Here is a 23,513-nt window from a genome sequence, read left to right on the forward strand (position 1 = left end):
GAGTAGTTTCGAATTTATTACAAAAGGAGAAAGTTTCTAAAAGAAGATCTGCTTTTCTTAAGAAGAAACAATATATAGAGGGTATTGTTGAGCGCGCGTTTGAGACAAAAAGAAAATTATTTATTTTAGTACTTAATAGAATAAATACGCTAAATAAGGCAATACGAGTTTTAAAAGCTAAAAGTAAATGGAAGAGACACATAAATAGGAGTAATTTTTGTAAAGTGTTTTCTGGGAAGTGGATGCATACTTCAACTTCTGAACCATTTTTTAATGAAGAGAGTTACTTTCAAAGTAACGATTTGTTGCATGCAGTTGACACCAGTGGTCGAGGATATGAGGTGAAGGAGGGATGTGTAATTGAGAGAGAAAATTGTGGTTAGAAATGCAGAAGAGGTGATGGCTGGAGAAGCTTCAGGGGGACGTCCTAATGTTCCTGTTTACAGTTGGAATTGTAGTAGCATTTGTAGTGTACGACAGGATTCAATTGATTTCTTTCGCAATTTCTTACGTAAGTACACTAAAGAAAGTCTTAGGAAAAAAATTATGTTGCAAGAAGTAGATCATTGCAGAGTGCGAGAAAAAATAGGTCTGCAAGGTCATTCTCTGGCTTGTATTTCTAAAAAAATATGCCAGAGTGTGTTTCATCACTTCAGGATGTTAGCAGTGCATCATACTAAAATGAGAAAATTAGTGAGAAAGTTGTATTATGCAAAACGTCCAGCACTTAAGCTTAAACAATTAAACAGTGCTCTTTTGCATGGATGTGAATTAGATGTTAAGAAGATTTGTGCAGAAATTGAGGTAAGTTATTTTGGTCCAGAGGAAGATAATGCAGAAACTTATATAATTATAGAAGGAAATGTGTTAGAAAATGTTGGACATGTTAATATTGAAAATTTTGAACAGGAAATAATAAAGTTTAAGGTAATTGCAGGTGAGAAACCACATTTTTCTTGTGTCTGTTGTCGACGCATTCATTACAAAAGTCAAACTAGGTTAGTTGACTTATATTTAAAAAGTGAAGATGAAAGTAATGGTCAATGGAAAGATTTTGCAACTTATTTGTTGGTGGAAAACTATTTTGATTTGGGTTTTGAGCAACGTATTTGTAAATATTCTTCTAATAAATGAAATGAAAATAAAATGCCTGCTAGAGCTGTGCATAATAATCTAGAGTTGATAAATATTCCATCAGAATTGATGGATTTAAATACTTATGAGACTATTCTGATTCAATCTGTACATCCTTTTCAGGCTATTGTTCGTATGGAGCCTAAGACTGGTAAATTAAATCCTTCAGATTTACAAAGAGGATTAAAGGGTAGAGTTGTATATTTGCCACTTGATTTAAAAAAAAAATATGGAAACAATTGGTGTTGAAAATGTAGAAGAGGAACCTCTAGTTATTCTAGTTAATGGTGTACCTACAAAGAGTAAGAAAATCTGGCAAGATTTAGTGGATGTTAGAAAAGTCAAAAAGGCAACGTTGTATTTAGTTCAAAACAATAAGTACTATGAAGATGTATACGTAGAAGAAGAAGATGTAAGTGAAGAAGAGGAGAGTGATTTGTCTATTGGACAAATTGAAAAAGTTGACCTATCCAGAAGTGAAGAAATGTATGAACATTACAGTGTTCATCCACTGCATTCCAAAGAAGCAATAGGGAATGCTATTGAATTATTTCAGATGAAAAAGGCGAAAGGAAATCCTATTAGTGTGTGGGAAGAAAGTTTGGAAGGTCGTTGTTTCCCACAGTTATTCCCTACAGGTGAAGGTACACGATATGATGATAGACCTATGCAGATTCCTGCATCTAAATACCGGACAACAAGATTATATGCAGAAGATCCGAGGTTTCGCCAATGCATTCCATATTTGTTTAATCTTCTGTTTGAGAGTGACTTATCTGGTCTCTCTTATGCAGTAAACCATATCTTAAAAAGTGGAGTTCATCTGCATAATATTTCAGCAAAGGAATTTATGGATAAAGTGCAACAGAAAGATAGTGTTTTGGATTCACATCTAATTAATTTAATGGCTTGTCAGCGTGGTACTAATGAGTATTGGTACCGTCGTCATGGAGATTTGAAGTGCATGCTTAGAAACTTAGGAGCACCAACATGGTTTTTAACTCTAAGCTGTGCAGAGTATGCTTGGGAAGATTTACTTGAATTTCTTCAGAAGCCGAATGCAAACATAGAAAATATAAACTACAAGACACCCGGAGAACTGTGTTCGTTAGATCCGGTTAATGTTTGCAGATATTTTAATCATAGATTTGAAGCTATGATGTCTTTTCTTACAAACAAGAAAAATCCGCCTCTTGGTGAAGTAGTGGATTTCTTTTGGAGAAAAGAATACCAAGCAAGAGGTGCTCCTCATATTCATATGCTGTTATGGATCAAGGATGCTCCTAAATTTGGAAGAGACTCAGATGAGACTGTACTGTCTTTTATTGAACAGTATGCCACTTGTGACATACCTAATAGTACAACTGATAAGGACTTAAGAGGAAAAGTGTTACGCTTTCAAAGTCATCGTTGTGGAAAATATTGTCGGCGAAAATTCAAATCAAAGAGTAAATTCTACACCAAATGTCGTTTTGGATTTGCACGACCGGTACTTTCAAAAGGAAGAGTCAACAATTTGATGTCATCTTTGCGACATAACATCAGAAGAAGGTCACCTAAAAATACGTACAATTTAAGAAGAGGTGAAGAATCCAAATATATAAATGACTATAACCCAGTCATTTTGTCCATGTGGAATGCTAACATGGACATACAATATGTTGCAGACAACTCTATTGCTGTGGCTCGATATGTAACGTCTTACATCACAAAATCTGAAAAGACGGAACTGAAGGAGATGTGGGAAGACATTTCTCATGAAAAGAGCCTAAGCAAGAAATTGTATACGTACAGTTTGAAGATGTTGTCTCATCGAGAAATTGGAGCATATGAATGTTGTGACCGATTATCATCAGCAAGTCTTTATGCTAAATCAAGGACTATTCTCTGGGTGAGTTTGGGTCTTGCAGAAACACGAAACCGTGTTCTAAAACCTGTGCAAGAAATTGAATATTTAGCCCAGAAAGAACCAACCAGTACAGACATTCTGAAAACAAATATGTTGGATACATACTATCCAAATAGAAGTACTCTTCTAGAAAATATTTGTCTGTATGAAATACTTCAAAACTACACTTTTAAAAGGAATGTTACAGAGAACATTGATAAAGGTGTATACGCTGTAATTGGACAAGAAGGATGTCTGGTGAAACAAAGAAAAGGACACTTGATTAATCATCGGAAACTGAGTTGCGAAACACCTGACAAAAGAGAAGTTTACTATTTTGCTCTTTTGCAACTCTTTAAACCATGGCGTAGAGAAGAGGAACTACTTGGGGAGTTTCATAGTTATGAAGATTCATTCAACGCTTCTAAAAGTAGTATTGAATGTCCTGTTTTTAGTAATTATCTCCAAATGTTGAATGATGAAATAGAGCAAGAAGCGACAATTGCAGCGGAGATTGCTAGAGATAGTTCACAAGATAGTCAAAGTTCGGCTTCATTAAGTCAAGATCCACTGGGACAACCAATTATCCAAAATGAAGCAGCCACCGCCATGGATGAGGTGGATAGAGCAATGCAGCAAGGTCAAGAGGAAGCAATCAACTTAGAAGAATTAAAGAAGCAATTTAATGTTGAGCAAAGACAGATATATGATGAAGTGACAGAGCACATTGAGCATGGCTTTCGTCATGAGAGAAAAGATTGCTCATGTATGTCATTTCAACCTATTCGATTATATGTAAGTGGAGAAGCTGGAACTGGTAAAAGTTTCCTAATTAAAGGAATTACTACATATTTACAGCAAAGAACTCAGTCAACACTGCCGTGTGTTGTTACTGCTCCAACTGGATTGGCAGCACATAATATGAAAGGTATTACTTTACATCGTTTACTGATGCTGCCAGTTGAACATGAAAATAAATTACAATATCACAAGCTATCTGGAGAAGCTTGTTTTGAAGTTTCTAGAGTGCTTAAAAAAATGAAACTTCTTATTATTGATGAAGTAAGCATGGAATCTAATTTAATGCATGCTTTTGTGCATTTAAGAATGCAACAGATACTTAAGACAGAGTATGATGTGTTATTTGGAGGTAAACATGTCATAGTTTTTGGAGATTTACTCCAACTAACTCCAGTGAAAGGACAACCTGTATTTGAAACTGTTACGCATGAGGAGACTAGAAAGTGCCTGGGCAGTATTGGAAATGTTCATATATGGTCACATTTCAAATATACTGAACTGATTCAAAATATGCGACAGGCAAAGGATACTAAATATGGAAATATTCTTCAAGATATAAGGATTGGAAAACTAACTGAAGATGCGAAACACACTCTACGAACACGATTACTTTACAAGCTGTTTCCTAATGAAGATAATGTACCTGAGAAAATATATAGTAAAGAGGTAGCAGATAAATCGGTGATATGCTTGATGCCAACTGTGAAAGAATGTTCAGTTTTTAATGAGAAAATGTTGAATTTAGAAAATCAAGAAATTAGTAAACTGGAAGCTAAAGATAGAATAGAGCATGAAGGTAGTACTATTGTTTTGTCTGAAAAGTTGAAGTTAAAATTGGATTCTCTTCAAAAAAGTATATCTAAAACTGCTGGTTTAGAGAAAAATCTGTATGTATGTTAAAATTGTCGGATAATTTTAAGGAGAAATTTACATGTAGAAAGAGGATTGGTAAATGGAGCAATGGGTAATGTTGTTGGTTTTGTCAATTATACAAATAGAGATGAGATTGAATTTTTAAGAATAAAATTTGATGGAATTGAGGAAGTTCAGAAAATTAGTCGCTGTTCAAATCGTTTTTTGCTTGTGAAAGACTTATATGTCCGTCGGAAGCAATTTCCAATTTGTTTGGCATATGCAGTGACTATTCACAAATCTCAAGGTTTAAGTGTAGATTGTGCTTTGGTAAATATTGGAAGCACTGTGTTCAAAGAGGGTATGGCATATGTTGCTTTATCGCGGGTTAGAACTTTATGTGGACTTTATTTAATTGATTATGATGAGACAAAGATTAGTGCAGATTTAAATTGTGTGAAGGGGTATAATAGGTTAAGAAGAGAATATGCTCCAAGTTTACCTCAATATCCTTTAATTGAAAGGCGTATGGTTGGTCAGAAAAGGAAAAATTAGGAGAAATGTGCTGAAGTAGTTGAGAAACGACGAAAAAAAGATGTAGCTGTTGTTGGTAGGCATAAGAAAACGGTTAGTATTGAAGAGATTGTTGAATTTAAGTTTGAAAACAGGTCTGGTGTCAACTGTTATGCAAATGTAGTAGTTAATGTTGTTTTTTTTCTAAAAAATGTTAAGGAACAGATTGTAGAAAATCAAGAGCAAACATTTTGCTATTCCTTAAATTCTATATTTGAAAAATGTAGTAGTGGTGAAAGTGAAGTAGGAAGTGTTTCAGAACTAAAGAATGTTTTAGACATATGTGCAGGAGTAAATCAATTTTCACAGAATATTCAGCAAGATTGTCAGGAATTTATTATGTATATGTTTACAGTTTTGGAAGATGAAGGTGTAGATATTGATAATCTTTTTGGCCTTTCTTATAAATGGGAACATAAGTGTGATAATTGCTCATTTTCAAGTAGTACTGATATACACAGTGAAAGATTTATATATTTAACATTACCAGACTGTAAAGAAGTGTCTTTTAATAAACTAGTAAAAGATGCGCATCAGAACATGGTCTGTTCTCAATGTAAGTCTGAAATGTTATCAACTTTATTTATCCATAGATATGGACAATATGTAATATTAATGTTTCAACGATGCAGAGCTGATGGGAGTAAATTGTCAACTTTAATAAAAAAAATTGTGGCTACTCAAGTATCTATTTCTAGAAGAACATTTGTAACTGTAGCCATCATTTTTCATGAAGGGCCTTCCACATCATCAGGACATTATACAGCTTATTTGAAGTGTGGAAGTGGCTGGACGCTTTGCAATGATACCCAATTGACTTTTAAGAAACGTTTGCCTTTTGCCTTAACTAACTCCTATCTGCTATTTTTGGAAACCAAATTTCAGTAGAATCACTTGCTGTAGGAAGATTAATACTGTAAAGATATGAAACTTTCTTGTTTACAAATATCATGTGACTGAGGGTCTACAAATCTATAAATGAAATTTGTGTTTGGTATAGTGATAACATCGGGTAGAAATTTAGTTAATGTTTGATGGTATAAAACATGTTACACATTGTTACTGTAAAGGTTCACAAAAGAATAGATAAGATTAAGATTAAGAAATTTCAGGAAAAAACTACTTAACTCATAGTATTTGGCCATGTGGAAAAATATGAGAGAAGAAAATGAGTACTTTAGATAATTATTTTAGAACATATATGGACGCAAGTTTTTGGGAGAGGTATTTAAAAGATAATGAGTTAACTTATACAATTTGGCCACGCGGAAAGGTATGAGAGAAGAAAATGTATAGTTAAGATAGATTTTTATAGGAGATACTTGCACAGTGTTTTTTTGAGATGTATTTAAAAATAGGTCGTATAGTTTAATTAGTTTGTAACTGTGGAAGATGTAGTGTGCTTACTCAAGAAATTGCGAATTTGAGAAAAACATTTAAGATATGTTTTTTTCAGGTATTTATAATATGTATGGAGATTTTGGATGGGTTTTTTAAACACAATCATTTTGATTGTGGGGTTTTTTCCCCGCTGTTATATGATGATTAATATTGAAATCACTGTTTATAGTCAAAATCAATGTATTCTGAGGACAGCAAAAATAAACCATTTAATATGTTGTTTGAGTTATTTTGTTACATTGAATTTAGAAATATGTATTAAAACATATTTTTTACTGTCTTCCACAGATATTATATTTATAAGGTAAGTACAACTAATAACATCCGAGAGTTTTCTCTGCCGCTCTCTTATTGACTCCTACTTTTTTTTATTTTATGAAATGTACATTATAATCTTATTTTTACTTTTCTTCCACAGGTACTACGTTTTTAAAAGAAATTTACTTTACTTTTTCACTATTTTTTAGGTAAGTATAAAAAATAAGGAAACTTTTACATCACTGTGTCATTTCTTTGTCTATCCTGCTTAAAGCAATGTCATGTTTAATATAAGCACTTCCACATAGGATTGGGTGCATTGTTATAAGGCATGCTTTAAAAGTGATTTAATGAAATGAGCGACATTTTACTGAGTGAGTTCAGCAACACTGATATATGAAAACATTGGTGGGAAATGATATTAAATGTTACATGTTGTTCTTTCCAGGAGTTTAACTCCTTTGCTGCAGTGGCAATTCTGCCTCAGCATTAGGGGGCCGGGGGGCTGAGTGGTACTTCTATGCTCATGATAGAGGTACTCCTTCATGAGCCATGGTTGAGATCTGTTCATGATACAGTGGTTCTGTCATGGCTCTGCTTAGTCAATAGAACATGTCATGGAAGTACAATATTAGTGCTGTGCAAGCACAGCGGCAAGCCCATGACAAAACTGGTCTATTCTGAGGACAGCTGAGGCAATGCTCGTGATGGAGCGGCTCTGTCATGAGCATGGAAGGACTTAACAGGTGTTAAAAAAACATACGGGTCTCTTCAAAGAGAGTGTTGGTTGTAATTTAAAGGGCACTTTAAAACACATTGTAGCAGCTTTATGTTGACGTTGCGTCTCTTTGCGCCACAATTTCGTCAGTTTATTTAATACAATGACAGTGGAAATAATGTACCATATTTACAACGTTATGGATCTAGGAGATATGTCACATTCTAAAGCCCTGCACCATAAGGAACTGTTCCTCTGAAGGAATGCGTCTTGAAAGTGGCTGACTGTAATGCATGATATTTCACTCAGTGACTTTCAGGCCCATGCAGTTTCAAAACTGTGCATGTGCTTGAAGCAGGCGTAGGTATTGACGCAGCATTGTGAATATAGTGCATTGGTGAGCCTTGCTGGAGCTGCATCACAGTTGCGATGCAACTCTAGCAATGTATTACTTTTTCAGCACAGATGTGTTACGCATGTATGGTGTTTTTGTACCATAGTGCGCCACATTTCAAATGTGGCACACCATGGGTAACGGAGCACTAGCATACTGTGGTGCACATTAACTGGTGCATATCTGGGTATGAAGTAGTTAACATCAATCTGCCCCATAGGTTACAAATCCGCGTTTAGTAGACTGTTTGGCCTTTGTAGTTTTATGTTTTTTCTGTTATTTTATGTAGGTATGTAATATTGCAATATTTTTGTCACGAAAAAGAAGCCATGAGTATTGGGTTTGTGAAAGATTGCAAGATTTTTAAAATTAAAAAGCAACAACCATGGCATTGTTTAATATAGTATTGTAAATACTTATCTTTAACAATGATGAGAGAGTAAAAAAAGGTTAACCTGATGTTTTAAAGTTATTCACAGGCTTCTTTAGAGGAAGTATTCTATATGATTGTAGCGTGGGTGTTTCACTTTTTTATAGGTAATACAATGCATTCTGTATGCTGTAGCAGGAGGAGTACTACATGCTTGAATATTCTTCAGTGCTTATTTTCATTTCGTAAGTGGTATTGAGACCGACACAGAACTTCAATGGATCGGAGAGGCTGTTCCTGTGCATCTGGAGGACTGCCAAGCCGTTGCAGCAGTGGGAGTGAGGCCTCTCACAGGGGTGTAGCGCAGCTCCTTTTGATGCTCACAATTGCTGATAACAGGGTAGAGATGTCTGTGGAATTTATAGATGGTTAGTCACACTAGAGTGTGGGCGGCGCCCCTAGCACTTCATTACGGCACACAGGGGAGCCGCGTTGCACAGTTTGAGAATCAGAGACTTAGGAGATAAACCTTCATAATAGGAAGGCTTCTAAGTGATAAAAATCGCCGGTGCTCGGCGTTAAAAATATCACTGCTATCGGTGGAATTTTCCACGGTGTTAGTGCTTCTACAGCAATGGGAACACAATACTGATAGAAAATCCTGTAACAATCTCAGTATTTCACATTATCGCGTGAAAAGAAAGTCTTCCGAAAGATGTTGAACGTTGTTCTCTTTTGAGAGTACAAAAGATAGTGAGGGAAGTGGGTGGAGTCCTCCGTGTAAATTGCAGAATAGAAACTACTAAGAACCAATTGGAAGTGTTGTTTTCGAGTCACATGACTTCACATGCGCGTCTCGGGACGTGTAGGTGGTGACAGTATCTGGTCACGTATGCCATTTGGAAGTAGCGGTCTAATTCAGCGAAGTTTCAAAACGTGAAAAGGAGTAAATCCAAACACATCCGGATTTAATATATCTTCTGAGCTCGATTCAAGCATACAATTGTTAAAGTATAAAACCTTTTATATTTTTTTTAAAAATACCAAGGTGTGTACATTCGGTCACGCACGAAAGTTTAAAAAGACATTCGGCTCCATTTAATGTAAATTTTCATAATAATAAAAAAGAAGCCTAGGTTTAGTGTCTTTGACGTGGTATAAGTTCTTTGATGGGTCTATGAAGAAATTTAATAAGTTGCAAAGTTTTCACGAAATATATATGCGGGTGCGCGCACACGGTCGCGCACGAACAAAAGCCAAAAAAGTGGAGATAAACCCCCTTTATAATATGCTCCTGGAGCTCTTTTTGTTAGAATGAGTTAGTTCTGAAAATAATTTTTTTTTTTTTTTAAACACGTTATGTTGTTTTTGATTTTTTAAACTTGCAACAACATTTTCATGTGTGACACAGGATCAAAATGAAATGAAGAAATGTATCTTTTCTCGGGGCATTTATGACTCTCAATTTTTAGTTTAGTAAGAATGAGGCTCTGCTCTCCGTACAGAAGAATTTCTCCACACTCGTTGCATTTCATGTGCACCTTTGCAAGATATGGTCTCAAGTCCATCACAGCACTCGATGGAGATATAGGTCGTCCACCAGAAGATGTGCTGGCCACCTCTGATGGTAATAGCGTGGCCAGGGCTCTTGTCGATGCCTTTGCAAATTCCACAGGGTGCACTTGTTTGACATGCCGCACCATGGTATGTATGGAAAAGGAATATTTTTTTCTTGGATTTCCTCTTGAGAGAACCGAATTGCATATCGTGGAGGTAACTTTTGGCGCATTCACTTTCTTTCGTTCTTCAGGATAAGTGAAAAATTGCCAAATAAAAGATTCCTTTTTTCTTTTTAAAGGTAGTCGCTCATTTCCTTCAGATTCGGAAGATGAATGCGGGGCGGCAGCCATTTCAGCAAAGTCTTCCGAAGGGTGTTGAACGTCGTTCTCTTTTGAGAGTAGAAAAGATAGTGAGACAAGTGGGTGGAGTGCTCCGTGTAAATTGCAGAATAGAAACTACTAAGAACCAATTGGAAGTGTTGTTTTCAAGTCACATGACTTCACATGCGCGTCTCAGGACGTGTACGCGGTGATAGTATCTGGTCACGTACGCCATTTGGAAGTAGCGGTCTAATTCAGCAAAGTTTCAAAACGTGAAAAGGAGTAAATCCAAACATATCCGGATTTAATCTATCTTCTGAGCTCGATTCAAGCATACAATTGTTAAAGTATAAAACCTTTTATATATTTTTTTTAAATACCAAGGTGTGTACATTCGGTCACACACGAAAGTTTAAAAAGACATTCGGCTCCATTTAATGAAAATTTTCATAATATTAAAAAAGAAGCCTAGGTTTAGTCTGTTTGACGTAGTATAAGTTCTTTGATGGGTCTATGAAGAAATTCAATAAGTTCAGATTGCAAAGTTTTCACTAAATATATAGGCGGGTGCGCGCAGTCGGTCGCGCACGAAAGCCTGGAAATGCGCTATCCATTTTATTGAGAACTGTTGCCGAGAGTGCGCACACCGGGTCGTGCACGAAAGTTTAGAAAGGCTATTTTTATTTACAGGCAAATTTTAATGCGTTGAAAAAAAGGCAAGGTACAGACTTTCTAATTCTGTATCGCTTTACAAGGAGTCTCTATGCAACTTGAACAGTGAAGAAAACGGCTTGTTTCCGAAAAAAATATTGCCAGAACTTTATTGACAAAAGTATAAGTTGTATACACGAGATATTTCTGAATTAGCATTTACAAAACCTATGAAATTCACTGAAAAAAACATAGGTTTGACACCAGTTATAGTTAGCTGGAAATTTTACTGATATAAAACCAATGAAATTCCACGTTATAGTTAGTTGGACTCACTATAACTTGCGCGTGTAATGCACTGCTGATGACGTCACATATTACATCACTCATGACATCACTGATGACACCATCCTTGTGACACAGTGACAGACCTCCTTTCACTGTAATCTAACCCTTGAAACACATATTCAAAAATAGAAACTAAAATTTTCAAAAAAATGGAGATACCCATACCAGTTACAACAACCAATTCAATATTTCCACCTTCTATATACACATGCACTAATTCACCAACAGTTCTATATAGTCACTCATACATATATTCTCTAATCATATGTAGTGATACACCTACACATCCTGTTACACACCGACAGTCATCCAAAAGTTATTCACACACATACTCACACATGCAAATAAACTATTGAACATCCATTTATTTGCATAAACAGCTATACACACACTACCACTTTACTTCTAAGGAAACTTACACATACTTACTCTCTTAAAAAATCACTTATAGAAACACATACTAATTTAAACAGGAACTCTTACAATCCCTTACTCTCACATATACTCACTTATATACATCAATATTCACATATACTAGATTAAAACATATGTAGTTACTGATAAAGACACTAATAAGACAGTCATTCACTCACTAACACAGACATATACACACTCATCCACCCATACAGTCCTGCACATATGCTGTCTTCAAAACACATACAAACAGAGACTCAGTCATTCTTGCATCTATGTACTAAGTAATACTCCCACCAAAGCATGCAAACACTCATACTGATACTAAGAAAAACATCTAATAACCTATATACATTCACATGTACCTACTCATCAACCCATGCAGCCACTTATACACAAAGTGAAACACTAATACATATATTTAATTATTTAAGCATTACTCACTAATATATGTATTCACTAAGATATTCAATAATATATACATATATAACACATATTTATTTTTCAGAAAGACACACATTCACTGGATGGTGTCATCAGTGATGTCATGAGTGATGTACTATGTGACGTCATCAGCAGTGCATTACACGCGCAAGTTATAGTGAGTCCAACTAACTATAACGTGGAATTTCATTGGTTTTATATCAGTAAAATTTCCAGCTAACTATAACTGGTGTCAAACCTATGGTTTTTTCAGTGATATATATATATATATATTACCTACTGGCGGTCGCCAGTAGGTAGTTATAGTTAGGACCTAGCTACCATAGGAAATCCGCAACATTCTATTGGGAATAAATTTGGCGCTGGTTGAGGAATTTGCTTGTAATTTTCCAAAATTTAGGCCAGCTCTGCTCCGCTTCTTCCCTGGAAGTTTCGGGGGGATTCGTGAAGCGGGGGCCGAGAAAAAAGGGGGTCCCAAAATGTGTTTTCCCCATGTTCATTTCCATAGGACGAATAGACCAGGCTACAGCCTGAACTGCTGAATGGAATTACACCAAACTTTGCAAAATTGTAGGGACTGGTACGCAGAAGTGCCTTTTCTATATTTGGTGAAAATTGCTCCAGTGGTTTTTACGAAAATTAACTTTAAAAAAAATTATATATCTATATGCGCGCTTCCAGCGCTTACCGGTACACGTACCAGGGAGCGAACCCGGCGCGCCACGTGAGTGCGCGAGCGGAAAGCTGATTGGCTCTTCGGTGTCTGTCAACATTCTAAACAGTCCAGAGAGTCCGCCATCTTGTGTCTCGGTAGAATCGAGACACAAGAGGTGAAAAAATAAAGGGGAAAATGATTAAAAGGGGGCAGGGTAGACACCCCCTGACCCCCTAGGTTTTCTGAGGGGGGCCTAGAAAAACCCTGAAGGGCAAAATACCTATTTATTTTTTTTTACATTTTTGCGGGGTAATCGCTGGGTGCGTTCCCATGTATGCTTCCCGGTATGCGTACCCTGAGCGCACCACGGGTAAAAACAGTGAAAGAAAATAGTGTAAAATAAAAATTTAGAGTGCTTAGAGGTAGGGTAGGTCTGAAAAGAGCTGTTGTGTTATATGGGTGATTTTGTACCAACAAGTAGGTACCAATGCAGAGTCTAAAATTCAAGAAGAAGACTCTATTCCCCTCATCTGTAAAATGTACACCATCTCTCCTATAGATGCCTTGCATGTTGTAACGCAAGTTGTTGTGGTATAAGGAACCCATACCATAGTCTCTGAGAAAAGCAGAAACAGATTTATTCACATGTTTCCTTGCTTTCTCAATCTGTGGACACAATTGGTTGGACAAGTTCCATGTTTGCCTTTGGCATATATTAGAATAGAAGTTTTTGGAAAAAGTGACATCAAGTATTGTATTGTATTGTATGGCATATTTATATAGCGCAAAACTGTGACCCAAAGGGTATCCTGGCGCTTGACTTGATCAGCCATACGCAATATTGTGCTGCCTCCAGCTTTACGCTGTCCTGGGGAAGAGTTGTGTTTTTAATCCTTTTTTAAAGGAGGAAAAATCCTCCTTGCTTCTCAAGAGCAAGGGTAGAGCGTTCCACAGCTTAGCTGCAGCGAACCTGAAGGAACGTCCGCCCATCCTGATCCTCATAATTTTAGGGATTACCACCAGGCAGGCTGATGAGGAACGAAGGGGTCTAAGAGGAGTATACCAGGAAAACATGCCCAAAGATGTCCTTTAAAAGCATTTCCAGACCTACCCCAGTCAAAGTGCCCAGGTCATTTCCACCACAGTGCACAATTATGAGGTCAGGGTGTGGGAGATGCATAAAAGATTTTACCAATGGTATCAATTGGTGACATCGCAATCCTCTCTTGCCAATCCACATTTGGTAAATTAAGGTTGTGAATTCCTCTGTTAGCTGCATATTTTTCACTCCAGTGAACAAAGCTATGACCCACAATCCAGACATTAGGCATCGTCAAGGTAGATGTGGTTGTATTCAGATGAGTTGTGGAAATGAAATGGCAGTTTGAAAGTAGGAGTTATAAAAAAAGTGGTTGAGATTCAGTGCACTTGAAAGAGAAGAAATTATTGGTGATTTTTAAAATTCTCCACTGAAAATTAGGGTGCATGCTATTGTTTTTTGAAAGAAGTAATTGTAATGGTTGAGAAAAAGTAATTGAAAGAAACATTGCACATGATTAGCTAGTATATTGAGAGGTCAAACACCCTTGATGGATTCATTTGCAACATAGTATTATGAACTTTTCACCTATGTACTGAGTTCGGTGGGAGTTACCATGGTAACAGGCTGAATGAACACTGGGGGGATGGGTGAATATTATGTGAGTTTGAAAGTGTAGAAATGTAGAACCAATTAAAATGTCAGTGTGGTTTTGAAATAATGTGGGAAGAATTTTGATTGGTTAAGTCCAGGGATATGTGTGAAGAATTACAGGGAATCCGGGCCATTTGTGGTTGCAGTGTTTGATGTGCATTTCAGAGATTCTGCTTAAGAAAACCTGGTGTGTGTGACTGACACTGTTCTAAATCTTCAAAAGCATTTTTAAAGGTGAGTAATGATTCATTTAATATAGATAGAGTGCTGCATGCACTATGGGGAAGATTAAGAAGCATATTGGGCTTGTTTATTCTTGCATTGTGCCTCATGTTTCTATGGAATGTTGGTAAAAAAATGAATGGTGCATATTGGAATTGTATTTGGAAAATGAGTCCGGTTTCTTTCTTGTAATATAGTGAACATTTGAATGGGCTGTGCTTTGTGTGTAAAACGATTTACTATGCTACATGTTTTTTGGTAAAATGTAAGATGGTGAGAGATGGTGAGATGGTATGAGCACAAACACACATATTGCATGCAGAGCTCGGCGGCGTAGGGTAGGAGCAGCAGCAAGGACACGGGCAGTATGAGCCAAACCTGAAGGTTCACCCCCGTGGTACCTAACCTGCCGAATGCCCATGTGGCACATCTTCCCTGACCTTTAGGCATAGGATTGAACCACAGAGGTAACTGACCCCCACACGCTAGGTGGTAGACACATGACAGTAGCATGTTGTTTAATTTAAGTATTTTCTTTATTTTCTACACCTGATAGGTCCTGATGAATCGCGGGTAATATCCCTACGCAAGAAACATGTTGACCAACTACCCTCCTAAGCTCATCTAGGGCCAATTCACTTAACTGGTTGGCACCTAGCGAGTTAGCTTCATGCTTTTAACTGCAGCGGGATACCCCCAGAATAAAATAGTTTCCGGCAATCCCCCTACATTTTAATCACTCCCTAGGCTACTTGCCTCAGTACCCACACACCCGCACTTCACCATAAGGCTGTTGGATACAAAAGATCTCCGCTAAAGAGCCCCTCATTGAGGTGAGCCCGTCGGGGATTGCACCGCCTCCCCGACGAGGAGCAAACGCCGATGATGAAGCATGACACCCAGATGGGTGTGTGAGGCAAATACATCCAACATAATGGATGCCCAAAGGTGTTACTTCTACACCCTCGGTCACGCCAGACATACACTATCCCCTCTTTAGGAACGGTTCAGCAACCCAGTTTTGTTTACCTAAGATTACATGTAACATCCTGGTCATGTGCCTAAGTTCACACTGTGAGTCAAGCTTGATTTTAAATGAATCTGGATGAATAATTAGCTTAGTTGATGTGTTTAAAATATAGGAATACATATATTCTTGAAATCAGTTAGGCTTTAGGATATGTACTAGTAGAGAATCTTAGGCAGCATGTCTGTTAGGCCTCTTACTTCACAAATAGGCTCTAAGCTGTGCAATAAAGATCCAGGGTGTGCTGTTGAAATGAAAAAGGAATGGTATGTCTTGCTTATATATATATGGTCTGTTTTTCCACACCCTGGAGATGGGGTAGGCACAAAGTGAGGTGAGACACAAGCAAACAGACAAATGACACATACAAAGAGAGATGGGGCAGGCACAGAGTGAGATGACACACAGGTTCAGAGTGAGGTGAGACAGTCACAGAGTACCCTTTAAGCTTAGAGTTGTAAACTGTGAGTAGACACAGGTGACATTATTGAAAAATGTGAAAATATAATTTCTTATTTCATACAGACACTCAGTGTGATCCTTGTCAAAAATGTTAAAACCATACTTTTTACCATAAAACATTTACTAGAGTGAGATGAGACGCACACAAACAGACAAATGACACCCACAAAGAGAGAGATGGGGCAGGCACAGAGTGGGATGATACACAGGCACAGAGTTAGATGAGACACAGGCTCAGAGTGAGATGAGATACAGGCACAGAGTGAGATAAGGCACAGGCATAGAGTGAGATGAGACACGCAAAGAGAGAAATGACACACACAGAGAGAGATGGGGCAGGCACAGAGTGAGATGAGACACAGGCACAGAGTGAGATGAGACACAGGCACAGAGTGAGATGAGACACAGGCACAGAGGGACATGAGACACAGGCACAGAGTAAGATGGTGCAGGCAGAAAGTCAGATTAATAATGAAACTGTACTGCACTGTTGTAGTGACACTGTTGCTGTGGTATAAACTTACTTATGTTGTAACCTAGTGTTTATATTGTTTACTTATTGTAATTGCTATGTAGTATGTTTCTAGAGGTCTATAATATGTTATTTTTTCTTTACCACAGATTGTAATCATCTATAGAAAGATAAAAGAATATGCCGATGAAGGAAAGACGACAAAAAGTTTATAAACATGATTTATGGTCCAAGAAAAATCAATTAGAAGATTCATCCAAAACACAATCATCAGTGAAAAAAAAAGCAGTTTTTAAGGAAATTAATGAAATGTAAAAAAAAAGATGTTCTTTCACAGAAAAATAAAACATTACGTTACCGATGAAGGAAAGACGACAAAAAGTTTATAAACATGATTTATGGTCCAAGAAAAATCAATTAGAAGATTCATCCAAAACACAATCATCAGTGAAAAAAAAGCAGTTTTTAAGGAAATTAATGAAATGTAAAAAAAAAAGATGTTCTTTCACAGAAAAATAAAACATTACGTTACTGATAGTGTGTATTTCTGCTTTTAAAGTCACGCTACTGCATTTGTTTAATATGTTTACCTTTGTGCAGCTTTCCTCGTGTTCGACCAGGTCGCCGCCCCGTTCCACCACAGCTTTTTCCGCTTGCGTGGAGGGCATCCCTGACCTTTGGCGCGGCCCCTGAGGGAGTCATACTTCCGCCAGAGGCGGGACCGGTGCCTATTTAGGTAGCACCATAATCTCCCGCACAGCGGACGCGCGCGGCGGGTCGCCGGCGGGTCGCCAAAAGCGAGCCCGTCTGCGCCCGTCCGCGCTAGTCCATCGCCAGTCGCCCGGACCCCTGACCGCCAGGCAATCGAATGGCCCCTTACGCTCGTGAGGAGCTGACTGCCATTGGGAGACAGGCAGTATGTACGCACATTCGTGGCATCCTGGCTCCCTCTGTGCACAATGTGATCAATGTGGCTTTAAGGCCACCAAGACTAGTCAGCTGCCAGTATCAGCAGCCTTAGTGGCTAAGCTCTCTACAAAGTTAAGCATAGTGAGCCTTAATTGTAGGTCATTAGTGAAACACCATGAAGACGTTCACGAGTTCCTCACAGATCACTCCCCCCGGCCTCCTATTCTTGACAGAAACGTGGTTAACCGATGACACCTCGGCCATTTCTGCCCTGGCTCTTCCTCCAGGCTACCTCATACGTACTCAGAATAGACCCATGGGAAGAGGTGGTGGCATAGCAGTGATCTTTAAAGATAATTACTTGTGTACCCTTAATTCTACAAATATAACCGGCTGCGAAAGTGCGATATTTAAGATACCGGTTTCTGATACTTTTACCCTTACGGGGCTCCTGATTTATCGTCCTCCTGGGTCAGCTAGTGCCTTCCAAGAGTCGCTGGTTTCGACTATCTCTGCGCTGGCCCTACAATCAGCAAACTTCAGTGTACTGGTGGACCTCAACCTCCATCTTGAGCGTCATGATTCATCCACTATACTGAAGTTTCTGGGCGATCTGGAGGCCTGCCAGCTTAACCAGCTAGTCAATGGGCCATCTCATCAGGCAGGTCATCTATTAGACCCGGTGTTTACGAATATCCAGGAAGCCTCTATTTCCACTCCTAGCCCCCTCAGCTGGACCGATCATTACCCGGTCCTTATTTCAATCAAGATTCCAGCTAGCTGTAGGGAAAAGCCCCCACCCCTGCTGTGGAAGCGCTACTGGAATAAGCTAGACAATGTCACATTCGAAGCCAGACTTAAAACCTTCTTCCCAATCTGGCCCAGCAATTTGGAGGAGGCCAATACAGCCTACAGGGAGTGGATAAAAGAATCACTTGATCATTTCATTCCGATGAAATGCTCAAGACCTAAGGGTGGCCAGTCCCATCCGTGGTACTTTGAGGCACTTACAATAAAAAAAAGCAATGTAAGCAACTGGAGCGCCTCTGGAGGCGATCATATGACCATCTGGACAAAATCAATTTTAGAGTAGCCACTAAAGCTTATCATAAACTTATAAAGACGTCTAAAGCCAAGTATTACACTGATCTGATCAACTCCAGCACCAACCGCTCCAAAACCATCTTTGCTCTAGTAAAGGACCTGACCAAGGCCCCGGAGGGTACGGGCAACTTGATAGTGTCTGATGCACAATGCGAAGAGCTAGCTTGTTTCTTTGTTGACAAAGTTAAAGGGATCTACAACTCCCTGAACTCAGACGGACTCACTATGAATCCTAGCTCCATCACAGGTCCAAATGATCTTCCATACTCACTACAATTTCTTCTGCCCATTGAGCAGATTGAGATGGAATCTTTGATCAAAAAAGTAAAGTCCGGTTCCCCGGAAGATCCCGTCAAGCCTGAATTGTTTAGATTATTCCAGGATTCCATTCTGCGTGAGGGGCAGGCGCTAATTAACAACTCACTTCAGTCAGCCATCATCCCCACATCCTGGAAACATGCTAAAGTTGTCCCCCTCCCAAAAAAACCTTCACTGGACCCTGCCAGATCAGATAGCTTTAGACCCATCTCCTTACTTCCGTACCTTACTAAGGTAATGGAGGCTCATGTGAATTCCATTTTGACTACCTATTTGGAGTCTAATGGAGTTTTAGATGAGTCCCAAAACAGATTCCGTGCTAAACATAGTACGGAGTCTGCTTTACTAGCTGTCAGAGAACATCTGAGGGAGGTGCAGGGCCAGGGTGAGACATCTACTCTGGTTCTGCTGGATTTGAGCGAGGCCTTCGACACGGTCTCCCACAGGATCTTGCTTGAAAGACTGTGGGAGATCGGAGTCAGGGAGAGTGCCTTGGACTGGTTCACGTCATTTCTATCTGACCGTTCCTTCCAGGTGCACGCCCCGCCGTACTCATCCAGCAAACACCCCACAGGGTTCTGCGCTCAGCCCCACATTGTTCAATGTGTATGTCCGCCCCCTGGCCATGCTGGCCCGGGAACACAAGATTAAACTAATATCATATGGGGACGATACACAACTCATTTTCACCCACTCTAAAAACACAGTGGCTGACCAAATTAAATTCCAGGAAGATATCTTGGCTATATCAAACTGGTTGTCGCAGAACTATCTCCAGTTAAATTCTTCTAAAACGGAGATACTCCTTATAGGTAAAGAAACACAGAAATTGGACAAACACTGGTGGCCCCCCACATTAGGTCACCCCCCCCTCCTAAGGAGGTTGTTAAAAATTTGGGCGTGATGTTAGACAACTGACTCTCCCTGGAAACCCATGCTAAGAGAGTGGCAGGTACCTGCTATGGTCGCCTACGCTCTCTTAAATCCATTCTCGGTTTCTTTGAGCCCCGCACCCGTCAGATTATAGTCCAGGCTTTAGTCTTATCCCATCTAGACTACTGCAATGCTCTCATGCTTGGCTCTAATCTGACGGTGATAAATATACTACAAAGAGCCCAGAATGCTGCTGCACGTATTTTGTTTGCACTACCTAAAACCTGCACTGGTTGCCGGTTAAACAATGCATCCAGTTTAAAACTTTATGTTTAACCCACAAAATTTTGTATGGTACTGGCCCCCAAACTCTGCAGGGACTGTTCCCTCTATGCCCCCACACGTGCCCTCCGTTCGGCAGATTTATTTCTTGCCCGCACTATTAAGATCCGAAGGAGTAGAGTTGGTGGCCGCTCTTTCAGGTATCTGGCCCCGAAGCTTTGGAATTCGATCCCTTTAGGGGCTCGGACCACTTCTAACCACATGCTGTTTCGTAAACAGATTAAAACCTGGCTGTTTTCTTCCATTTAACTCATCTTTAACAGCTGCGTCGTTTTGTCCTCTGGTATGTCCACAAGCGCTGGGACGCCCCGTTGCTGGGGTAGCCATTCGCTATACAAACAGATTTAACGTAACATAAATACAAATAAAAAACTGTGCCCCTCAAAAAATGTTAGACCTGTAGAAGGAGATGATATTCTCTATAGCAATAGAAGAAGAAATCAATTTATTGAAATTCGTAGACGAATGTTTTATAACAGAATAGTTTCAAATTTATTAAAAAATTTAAAGATGTATCAAAAGAAGAGTGATTTTTACAAGAAAAAAAAGCATAGTGAAAATTGTGGATCAGGCATTTAAAGTGAAAAATAAATTTAGTAATCAATAGAATTCGTACACTAGATAAGGTAATCAATGGAAGCATAGTTCAAGTTGTGAGCCATTTTTTAATGAAGAAAGTTACTTTCAGGATAATGATTTGGTGCATGCAGTTGACACCAGTGGTCGAGCATATGAGGTGAAGGACGGTTGTCCGGTTGAAAAAGAAAAAATTGTGCCTAGAAATGCAGAAGAGTTGTTAGCTGATGAAGTTTTAGGGAGATGTCCTAAGGCTCCAGTGTATACTTGGAATTGTAGTGGTATTTGTAGTGTGCGACAGGATTCAATTGATTTGTTTCTGAATTTCTTACGGACATATACTAAGAAAAGTGTAAAACAAAAGATGAAGATTTTGCAAGAGTTAGATCCTTGTAGAGTGAGAGTGTTTTTCACCATTTTAGGATGTTAGCAGTGCATCATAATAAAGTGAGGAAATTAGTGAGAAGGTTGTATTATGCAGAAAGTCCAGCACTTAAGCTAAAACAGTTAAACAGTGCTCTTTTGCATGGAACTGAATTAGATGTGAAGAACAATTGTCAAGAAATTAAGTTTTGTTACTTTGGTGAAAAAGAGGAGAGTGCAGAAACTGATATAGTAATAGAAGGTAATGTGGAAGAGAATGTACATATTTCAAGTACAGAAAAATTTGAACATGAAATTACAAAGTTTAAGGTCAATTCAAGTGAAAGGCCTAATTTTTCTTGTGTGTGTTGTCGACGAACTCATTATAAGAATCAGACGAGATTAGTTGATTTATATGAAAAAAGTGAAATGGAAAATGAGTGGTAGGATTTTGCAACTTATTTGTTGGTAGAAAATTGTTTTGATTTGTAAATATTGGTATAATAAATTAAATGAAAACAGAATGCCTGCTAGAGCTGTTCATAATAATCTGGAGTTGGTAGACATTCCATCTGTATTGATGGATTTAAATACCTATGAGTCTATTCTGATTCAATGTGTGCATCCTTTTCAGGCTATTGTTCGCATGGAGCCTAAGTTAGGGAAATTGCCTCCTACAGATTTACAGAGAGGATTAAAGGGAAGAGTTGTTTATTTGCCTCTAGATTTTAAGAAAAATATTGAAACAATTGGTGTCGAAAAAGTAGAAGAGGAACCTCTGGTTATTCTAGTTAATGGTGTTCCAACAAAGAGTAAGAAAATCTGGCAAGAATTAGTGGATGTTAGGAAATTCAAAAAGGCAACGTTGTATTTTGTAAAAAATAATCACTACTACAAAAATGTATATGTTGGAGAAGAGGAAACAACTGTAGAACAGGATAGTGATTTTTCAGCTGGACAAATTGAAAAAGTTGATGTCTCTAGAAGTGAAGAAATGTATAGTGTTCATCCATTGCATTCCAAAGAAGTAATGGGGAATGGCATTGACTTGTTTCAAATGAAAGAAGCAAAAGGAAGTCCCATTAGTGTATGGGAAGAAAGTTTGGAAGCTCATTGTTTTCCACAGTTATTTCCAACAGGTCAAGGTGGACGATATGACGACCGACCTGTTCAAATTCCTGCATCTGAATACCGGACTTTAAGATTATATGCAGAAGATCCAAGGTTTCGTCAATGCATTCTATATTTGTTTCATCTACTGTTTGAGAGTGACTTGTCTGGACTTTCTTATGCAGTGAACCATATACTGAAAAGTGGAGTACATCTGCAAAATGTTTCGGGAAGGGACTTTATGGATAAAGTCAAACTGCAAGACAGTGTTTTGGAATCTCGGCAAATTAATCTCATGGCATGTCAGCGTGTTACTAACGAGTATTGGTACCGTCGTCATGGGGAATTGAAATGTATGTTAAGAAACTTAGGAACTCCTACATGGTTCCTCACTCTTAGCTGTGCTGAGTATGCTTGGGAAGACTTACTTCAATTTCTACAAGAGGCAAATGCAAACATTGAAAATATTGAATACAAGACACCTGGACAACTGTGCTCTTTGGATCCAGTTAATGTATGCAGGTATTTCAATCATAGGTCTGAAGCTATGATGTCTTTCATCACAAACAAAAAAAATCCTCCGCTTGGAGAGGTTTTGGATTTCTTTTGGAGAAAGGAGTATCAAGCAAGAGGTGCTCCTCACATACATATGCTGCTATGGATCAAAGATGCACCCAAATTTGGAACAGATTCAGATGACACGGTGATGAGTTTCATTGAACAGTATTCTACATGTGCTGTTCCGAAAAGTACAGAAGAAAACAATTTAAGAAATCAAGTTTTACGCTTTCAAACCCATCGTTGTGGAAAATACTGTCGTCGAAAATACAAATCCAAGGACAAGTTCTACACAAAATGTCATTTTGCATTTCCACTTCCAGTAACATCGAAAGGAAGAGTGAACAATATTATGTCTTCTCTGCGACATACTGTGACAAGAAAATCACCGAAAAATACATACAACCTAAGAAGAAATGAAGAGTCGAAATACATAAATGACTACAACCCAGTCATTTTGTCCATGTGGAATGCTAACATGGATATTCAATATGTTGCTGACAACTCTATTGCTGTGGCTCGATATGTGACGTCTTACATCACAAAATCAGAAAAGACGGAACTGAAGGAAATGTGGGAGGAAATTTCACATGAAAAGAGTCTAAGTAAGAAATTATACAGTTACAGTCTGAAGATGTTGTCGCATCGAGAAATTGGAGCATATGAATGTTCTGATCGGTTATCATCAGCAAGTCTATATGCC

This window comes from Lissotriton helveticus, chromosome 2_1 (assembly GCF_964261635.1).
Source record: "Lissotriton helveticus chromosome 2_1, aLisHel1.1, whole genome shotgun sequence".
Lineage (NCBI taxonomy): Eukaryota > Metazoa > Chordata > Amphibia > Caudata > Salamandridae > Lissotriton > Lissotriton helveticus.